At 36.9% G+C, this 9,523-nt stretch overlaps 1 long non-coding RNA gene across 4 annotated transcripts; it reads right to left on the reverse strand.

The window, feature by feature from the left end:
- Positions 1-1,875: 1,875 nt before the first annotated feature.
- LOC121910748 lies at positions 1,876-8,903 on the reverse strand. 4 transcript variants are annotated; one of them, XR_006099727.1, is made up of 3 exons: positions 8,676-8,903; positions 3,416-3,592; positions 1,876-2,093 (listed from the first exon to the last, which is right to left on the reverse strand). It is a non-coding gene; the product is annotated as an uncharacterized LOC121910748 (long non-coding RNA). The 4 variants fall into 4 exon arrangements; XR_006099725.1 differs by lacking the exon at positions 8,676-8,903 and adding an exon at positions 4,904-5,066; XR_006099726.1 differs by lacking the exon at positions 8,676-8,903 and adding an exon at positions 4,676-4,759.
- Between the last annotated feature and the right edge of the window lie 620 nt (positions 8,904-9,523).

Consider the following 9,523-nt stretch of genomic DNA (forward strand, 5'->3'; position numbering starts at 1 on the left):
CAGTATTGATTGTCATTTCCGCAGTTGATGATGGATTATGGATCTGATAGATTTTAGCCCTTGGATAGGCAAGACATGACAAGGTATTCTGTTAACACAGAGAAATCCATTCTAACATTCAATTGGACACCCTCCCACCTTTTTCTTCCTACCTCATTCTGCGCGAAAGTGCTGCCACCTTAGCAATCTGCAATCTGGTGTGAAGTTAATGGACTTGACCTCTGACCGTATGTCTTTATGTGGGAGAGAGTTTTAGTTAAGTTTAAGTAAATGACCATCTGCATGTGTTTGAATTTTCAGGTGTGTACAATATGTGAATGTGTGTAGACATTACAATTTCCTTGGTACAACAGGAAACATAACACAGAAAATGTCCTGGCAATTAAAATATGCAGAACAACCTGTGTGCGACAGGTAGGGAGAAGGGAAAAGAGTGCCTCTCATTTAATCTGTCCAGGATTCAGAATAGAACAGCACAATGCCCGGCTCGCAGCTGTCCTGAAAGGAGTAGAAACCAGTCATTTTTTGTCATTTTTAATGAGGGTAGATTGGGCATTGATCCATAACCTATAATAACGGGGGAGATTCAGTACGTCACTAAGGGAATATGATGTATCTGGGTCAATGCTACAGTGCAGTGCGTTTCTGATTGCTCTACAGATATAGAACAGTGAATGCATGGGTAAAGTGTGAAAGTGTATGTAGTTTCATTTCAGAAAAAAAAACAAAACAAAACAAAAAAACTGATGTTGACTTCATGGTAGTGAGGAATTTAATTTGAGTTATTTATTACTGAACTTATGCTCTCAATTTATTTTATTTCCTCATATAATTTTATTTCTTAAATATATTTTTGTCCAATATCACCTAATGCAATTTTCTAACTTCTGAGTGTGCATTTTCTTAATGAAACCTACAGTATATTTTGCTGCATACATGGCATGCAAGGTGTCATACAATATATTGTCTTTGTGCCATAAGGTATGTGTCATTGTACGCTGTTGTTACAGTAAAATTAACATTTTTCATACTTTTTTCACAAATTTGTCACTACAACAAATGTTCCCTGTACTTCATACTTAAGTCTTATCTAATTGAATTTCTTTGGAAAAACAAAATTGTTGCTTCAGATACACATGAATAATTGTCTAGACAGAACCTGTGGAGTCGTAATCCTCACCTGACTGGGGAACCAAATTCCAACATACATTAAAAATAGATCCCATATATTCTATAACAATTATACTAGAACTTTCCTTCAATGAACTTTTCAGCGTTATTAAAAGGTGGATCTAAAGGTGAGCAAGTCCCAAATCACTGCAATGGTTGTTTCATATTCGGCTTTTTTACGATGCTGTGGTTGGCTTAACTGCACTGCAATGAAGATTAGCTAAAATACATGAAATAAATACAGAATTTTAGGAGAAAATAACTTAATGCTAGTCAAACTATCTGTCCATACAGCAAGATAATTTTACTTGAAGAAGAAAAATTAAGAAATCTTAAAATAAGTTTGTTCCAGTCTAGAAATAAGTAGGTTAAGTAGGTTTTTAGATCAAATTACTTGAGATCAGACTTCAGCACAGTAATGAAATACACTGAATATTAACAAATAATTCTTAATTCAGTTTTTTGCATTCTTAATTGTAGCACACTGAAAAAATGGAAGCCAAGGAAATAGGTAATAAATCACTAATTTAAGTGGAAATTACTTAATACTAGTGGAGTATGATTACACTGTTACTAGAACAACTTGGCTCATCTTGAAATAGGTAGGCCTAAACCCACATTTAATTTAAAACTAGTCTTTAATCTCAGGGCATACATCTTAAAACAGGAAACTGATTATACTGAAATCACCACCAGGGCTGCAAGTGAAATTTCCGTCAACATTTATTGAATTGAAATTAGTCAGGAAAGAACTTACACACCAGTAACAGTCTTATTGTGCAAACACCCATTGTGAGAGAAAGGACATTATAAGATCATCAGCAGCATTGTGCCAACAGCCAGGAGGAGGTTATAGATTCTACCAGGAGGACTAGACTGGTGATAGGCCATCTCTGGAGAAACATATCGGGGTCCTCAGATGCCTGGGAGCCATAAAGTAGAGACAAAAAGCAGAGCAAAATTAAACCTCAGGCATATCAAGTTAATTTCAGTTTAACTGATACTGACTGAAACTCACTTCAAGAACACAGAACAGTGCCTCACTTGCTGATCCTAGCTTTTTGGGTGGGGCAGTTAGGGAAGGAAACGTTGAAGGTAGTGCCTTCAACAAAGCAATGCTTTGTCTAGCTTAAAACAATATGGATACATCAAATGCATTGTGCTTGTTTGTGTTAGGAAATTTGACTGTGACATTAGGTGTTGTGTAATTGAAAACAAAGCACAAAAGCAAAAAATACTTTCATGCAGCGCCCAAGGTAGTATAATCATGAAAAAACTATGCTATTGTGAACGACAGTGTATGTGTGTAGTGTGTATATCCCTGAAACAGCATGCATCTTAATGTCACCTTGGGAAATTGTACATAATCTGGTGCAACTTGAAAAATTGGCCTGACTGTTTCACTTAGATAGAGGCCATGGGATCACCAAATCAAATGTTTCTCCTTCAAAGGGATATTGAATGTGCACAGCAAAATGAAAGAGTAAAATAAAAACGATTGCAGTTATTGGATCAGCAAACTGAAGGTTTGGCTGGATAGTGTGGCAACAGCAGTCTGGGTTAATCTATAATATCCCTGACAATGTTGCTGAGGGCATATAAAAAGTACTTGTCAGTTGCACAAGGGAAAAACAAGACAATAAGGGTCATAGTGTAGTGGTGGTGTTTAAACCCTCTAGTGACCACTACTACCTTGAAAATACCTTTAGTTGTAATTCAGGCAAAAAAGATGTGTTTAACTTGCACTAATAATTGAGCATAATAATTGATCATAATTAATTGCAGCCATGTGATTAAAGGGGAATGCCACCCATTTTAAGAATTCACATATGTTCTTCCTGTGCTCAAAGAAAGTTCAGTCAGTATTTGTGAACATGCATCACTAAGTCAATGCAAGAAATCAGAGAAAGAACCCTCCAATCAGTGAAGTAATTGGGATGCAAATGCTGGGGCTGCTCCATAGACAATGAATGGGGCTCTGACGTTATGAGGCCATAAAATGTTTGTGTTAGCTCTTACATCGTAATGAGGTTTATATTCTAGCATTGCTAGAAGTTATGAACCATAATTAAAACCTCATATTGGTGCAAGAGCTCATAGCAACATTTTATGGCCTCATAAATTCCCCTTTAACATATTATGCACTGTCCAAAATATATAAGCATAATAGCACACACGACGCAATTACTCCAGGGCTGCAAAATAAAGTTATAGGAACTATTAAATTAGAGAACAGGCAACATACCTTTCTAATTAGGAAATGTTGATGGAGCCTGGGGGCTTTACTGCTGGTGCTTGACTGGAGATCACTGCGAGTGGAGCAGTTCTGTACGCTCTGAAGTTCTTCCCAAAACTGTCTTGTAGAAAATGTAGGAGTAGGCAAGCAACAAGGGAGTCATGAGGGTTATAAGGAGGTGGATGTCTGAAAAGAAATCAGAAAGCACAAGTGATTCAATGTATTTCTGTGAATGCGTAAAATATATTGTTAATACAAATTTAAATTCATGTACAAGTCTAAATTTTGTGAATTGAGTTTGCCCACTCTTAAAAAATTACAGTGTGCTGCTGATGCTAATTACCTGATAATAGCATTATAGAGTAACTGTTAGTAACTGGAAACTGGCAGGTAAGTTACTAATAAATTCAAATCACACAACATATACATGGGTAGTCCCAGAGGCAAAGTTGTACAGTATTTTCAGTTGCATAGTAGTTTGAATTTTCATGCTGATCTGACCTAAGGTTTGGGATGTGGTTAGTCTAGGACTTATTCTATCTCAAAGAGAAAGCCACAGAAACACATCTCATCAGAGATTTCCTCAACTAAATTCTGTTGAGAGATCAACTGATTATCAAAATGCTGAAAAATTTACAGAAATGTCTAAAAAATGAGAAAATATACTGTATCATGTCTGAATATCACAGAAGTAATGTCAGAGATCTAATGTCAGAGATCTAACATAGAAAATGGAGGAAAAAGGGGGAACACACACCAATGTTAAAGAGGAGCTGACCATGGCCAGTAGTACAGTGAATAAGCCATTGTATAAAAACGTAGAATGTGAACACAACATGAATCTGAAATACCAAGTGAAACGACAACAATTAATAAACTAAGATAAACCAAGCTGATGTCAGACACTGGTGACAGGTGAGGAAATGATCCACCTGATTTCTGGCATTAGGCTAGCTTCTGGTGTGGCCCTGAGCATGTCAGACACCTCAATGTAGCCACTTTGGCCCAAACTAAACATGCGCCATCAAGCACGATTCTACCAACAACACTGCAAACCAGAGGATGCTTGGATGATGGCAGGACACACAAGGACTCATAACGTATGCTATGACCAATACCAGGCAGTTTTGATCAAAGCCTGCATCTAAAGCGTGTGCCACAGACCTCAAAGTTTAACAAAATTTATCGAAATGTCCACAACTGAAATACCTCTTCAAGTTGCTAACCAAATATTACCACACACAAAAAGAGAAAAATCATTATACTCACAGCAGAGCAATTTTATGCAGGCTACATTATTTGATCATATCATTATAACATTAGTCATGTCAGTAAAAGTAGTTAGCTAAAGTTAATCATGCTAGCCTAGCTAACGTTTGACAGAGAGCATTTGATAGAAAACTCTTTGGAAAAATGTGGCACATAACATTAACATCATTTACTAACGTTACTTTTAGGGTGAAATATACCAAAATAACGTTAAATTGAAATACTTACAAGCAGTTGTCTCCATGAAGTCTACAGCTATGCAAATTCAAGTTATTTTCCTTTAGTGTTCATTTATCTTAAAATCGTCTTTCCAGTTCAATCATCTTCAAAAAACTAAATAACCATTGGTCTGATATTTCCAAAGCATCACAACCTCAGAAATTAAGAAATATTGTTCTTTGTCCAGTATTGTTTTTGCCATTTTTACTTTAAAATTATAGGCTATACAAAAAAGAAAGAAAAAGTTGTACATACCCCTCACTTAAAGAGACCAGATAATAGGGAAAAGAGAGGTTCCTTAAAAGCAGAGAGAAGGGGGTACTGAGTTGCTGGCAGCCCCTACCAACACTAGGTAGGGGTCCTAACTGTATCCTGTCCTCACCTACCTCAAGAGTCAATGTTATGCATATATACCATCAGTTATTTCTAGTCCATACCTTAAGGGGAGGGTGTTATGTTGACTATCAGTCCATTGTGCAATGTACAAATTGTATGATAATCATTAAAAGAGATGTAAACAATTTAAGCCTCACTGTTCTTGTTTGAATTGTAAGTTTCTTGGTAACTTTACCAACTGGGAAAATAACTTGTGTTAACCACAGAGCTTTTTGTCTTGACATACTACTGCTTAAAATAAGGATTCTAGCCTTGAAGAGGATGTTTTACAGACATGTCCCTTGTATCAAGTTAAAAATAACTCAGAGACAAAGTTGCTTATCAAGACAAGGCAAGTGGCATTTACTTGAAGTCAAAGGAAGTCAACTTCCTTAGAAAGCACAAGATAATCCATTCATATTACAAACAAGAAAAACTAGATTTTGAATCTAAATATAAGATTATTACACTGTGCTTAAATCCCCCTTCTTGCACACATCACCAGTTGGTCAGATTACCCACTGATGCTGGTCTGAAGTGAGTTTTGCAGTTTCTTTACAACAACCGAGGTTAAAGAAATGGGATGAGATTGTTTGGATGTTCTCACGGACATTGAATACTTATTATCTTCAGTCCTTTTGATGGTGTGGGATGTTCGAACAGTGGGATACTCCTATAAAATGGCTATACATCACAAAGAAAAAACAGACAGAGAGAGAGAGACTCCAAATGTCAGTTAGCTAAAGCACCAAGCCTATATTCAGACATGGGAAACAGATGGAGAGAGGTTTCAGCAGTCTTATCAGATACAGTGGGAGAGCCAGACCAAGGATGACAAGGTTACTGACAACACCTTCACAGCCTTTTAAACGCCTCTACAGAACTCTTCATGCAATCTAACATGTTTCTGGCTGAAAATGAACAAAGAGATTGAGTGAGAATGTGAGAGAGATAAAGATAACATCATCTACTGTTCATGTGATGAGGTCTCATACATTTTTACACTCTCCTCTTATTGCCTTAATAAGAGGTTCAGCTTGGTCTCTGATTCTTTTCTGAACCACATTAAGAATCTACAGTCTTGTGTACACAGGGGGGATGTAATCTAAGTAAGGGATAATGTACAGTGAGTGGGTCATTATTGTGAAATGTAATAATACAATTTAATTTATGGACAGATAATGCACTCTGAACGGGTACAAACAGTAACTTTGTATAGTGCAAACAGGAACTGCTGGTAGCCAAAATGTCATGACTTTCAGTTTTGCAGGCTTTCCAAATACAGTAAAAAAAAATAGCAGTTTTAGGTTTGATATTCTCATGTTTGGTGAGTTTAATTCTCAATAGCTTTTCATCAGTTTTCAGATTTGTTTTGCAGTGCAGGCTAATGCTCAACTGATGTTGCATAGTATCATTTCACGTAATGATCCAATATCGGAGCCTGACACCTTGACAGTAGATGACTGAGGAAAATGACTAGCTTAAGTCAGGGGCCATCAGCAGTCAGGGGCCATCAGCAAGCAAAGCGCATGTGAAATGGCCAAGAGAGCTTTTGTGATTTTTGTCAATAGCTTTCTCGTTTTTGTCAAAGACACTTCACTTCAACTTTATTTTCTTCTGGATCACCTTGCATGGAAACCTTGCATTCCAGTTAAACCATTACAGGGCATTTATTTAAACTCAGTTTAGACTATACAGTTATGCTTACTATTTGATTAATTTCGATTTTAATACCATGCTAATTGTATATTTTGTGTGAAGATTAACTAATATGTATATATATACCCACACACACACACACACACACACACACACACACACACACACATATACATATATATATATATATATATATATATATATATATATATATAAATATATATCAGTGGCGGCTGGTGACTCAAATGTTAAAATGTTAAAAAGTAGATGTCAAAGTCTGCAATGAATGATCGTGTAGTCATTCATTTGAGAAACATTTGTGCTGCACAGTACTTGGTTCTACTGCATCACTTACTTACAGGGGCATAATGCATACTCATAAAGTTGGCATTGACAGTACCTTGAACCACAGCAGTGCCCGTGATCCCTCTCTCTAACCTCCTGACCAATTTGAACTCCCAATCCACGAAACCACTGCAATTTACATAATTACAGGAACTCATCTGACCTGGAGAAAATGGTGTATCATCACACTGTCAGGAAATGATTTCCATCTGAAATACCAATAACAGGAGAAGGCAAGAGGAATAATAACAAATTATACAAGCCCCTTGTAACTAATTGGATAGAATTCAAGCTGACAATTGTCTGTACCGATGTATAGTGGATGGAAAAAAAAGTGATCTCTGGGACATAAAGTGCAGGAACATCACAATGATGGCTGCTTATCATAAGATATGCCATAGATTGCCACTTTTTATTGGAATGTTTAATTAACAGGAAAATCAAGACTGTCCTCGCCACAAAAAGAGAGCAGTTTTTGTTAAAAAGCTTAAAGCAACCTTCAGCAGTGGTGGGATTTTGAAGGAGACAGACACAGATGCAGCAGATACAATTTTCCTCATGTGCTCTGTCGGCGACCCCAAATTTTTGTTTTATACAATATGCAAATTAATAAAAAAAACTAAAATAATAATAATCTGATTTTTTTGTTTTAGATGACATTAAGGAAATTAAGGGTAAGAGTGTCCATTCTTGATTAAAAGCCCTGTTTTTGTTGTCTACTCTTCTCTCTTTAGAGCGGCAGAGCCCTGAAGCTCAACCCTGCCCCTGCACAAAGTGGAGCAGCTTATTGAGCACTGGTGTATTCGAAGTTTATTAATATTAAATGTATCGCATGTCCAAAGTGCACCAAATTCATTACTGCACTCCCTTTGTTCCCCTGCCAGACACCCGCCAAGTGTGGAGTTGATCCAATGAATGGTTCAAGAGATATGCTAAGGACATACAGACAGAGATTCCTTCCTTTAGTAGATAGATGTTTTGTGCATGAATGCTAGGTGTAGGGGAGACCGGGAGCAACTGTAACAATTAGTGGTTTTGATGTCATTACTCAAAAACCTCAAACTATTTGGATATAATTTTTATGTAGGGTAACTTCATCTGTGTTACTTGTTAACAGTCATCAAATGTTTTACAAGCAATGTTAGATTGTAACTGCATATGGGGGCAGGTGTAACAATACATAATACCTTCATATACATACCAAGGACCACAATAAACTCCCAAGAATATAGATAAAGTTAAAACAATTTAATACTCATTGAAACATTAATTCCAGTTTAACTTAAACAGTATAATTAATCATGATTATACAAATATAAAATCTATTTCTAATGAATAAGCAAAATTTTATCTATTTCACATCGTATCTTCAGTTGTATAAGGCTTAATGTCTTTGAATTACCTGTGTAAGAAATATGCTGGACAAATAAAGTTTCCTTCCTTTGACTCCTCCATGCTAATACTTCTGGCAGCACACAAGTGTAGATTTTCCAATGAAAGAGTCTTGTTGCATCTGAGGCTATGAGATCTTAGGCAGACATCCAGCTGGAGACATCAGTGAGCCAAACAAAGCCGTGCACTGAAATTTGAGTGTAGAATTCTGCTCAACAGTCAGACCAGCACTGGTTAAATCCAGCTGTTATCCTTGTGATCGGGCAGTGCGATGTTAGCAATGGCACTGAGTCCCTGAGGTTGCTGCTACTAATGACTCTGGTTCAAAAGGAGCAACACTTTCATGTCTCCTTTGATTAGTCAGGTTTGCCGTGACTCAGAGCTAGAAAACACTTTGGAAACAGACAGAGTGTAATGGATTTGTGACCTGGATTGTAATGTCGTTTTGCTTTGGCTTGAAAAAATGTCTGCAAAGATTCTTCAAAGTCACACCGGATTGCTCGAGAGATATGTGGCCATCCCAGCACGAGTAAGCATTTTGTCTCTGGTGGAAATACTGATCACTTCTGTTTTCTCATCCTTTCTTCCAGCATTATTTTTGAAACTTCATTCCCCAATGATCACATTTTGGCATCCCAATAAGCTTCCCAACATGAATTATTAGATTATTTTATTTTTTTGGGACCGGCCTCTCTCACTTACTCTCTCTTTCCTGCCTCGTTCTCGACACTCAATTTCTCTCACACCTTCCAGTGCTCTACAATATCAATTACACTATCACACTCCATTGGGGGGGGGGGGGGAGTTTGTATACACCATTTATTTGTGTCTCTTCAAATAAATCCATAATTTCTCTTC

The sequence above is a fragment of the Thunnus maccoyii genome, chromosome 13, assembly GCF_910596095.1.
Source record: "Thunnus maccoyii chromosome 13, fThuMac1.1, whole genome shotgun sequence".
NCBI lineage: Eukaryota > Metazoa > Chordata > Actinopteri > Scombriformes > Scombridae > Thunnus > Thunnus maccoyii.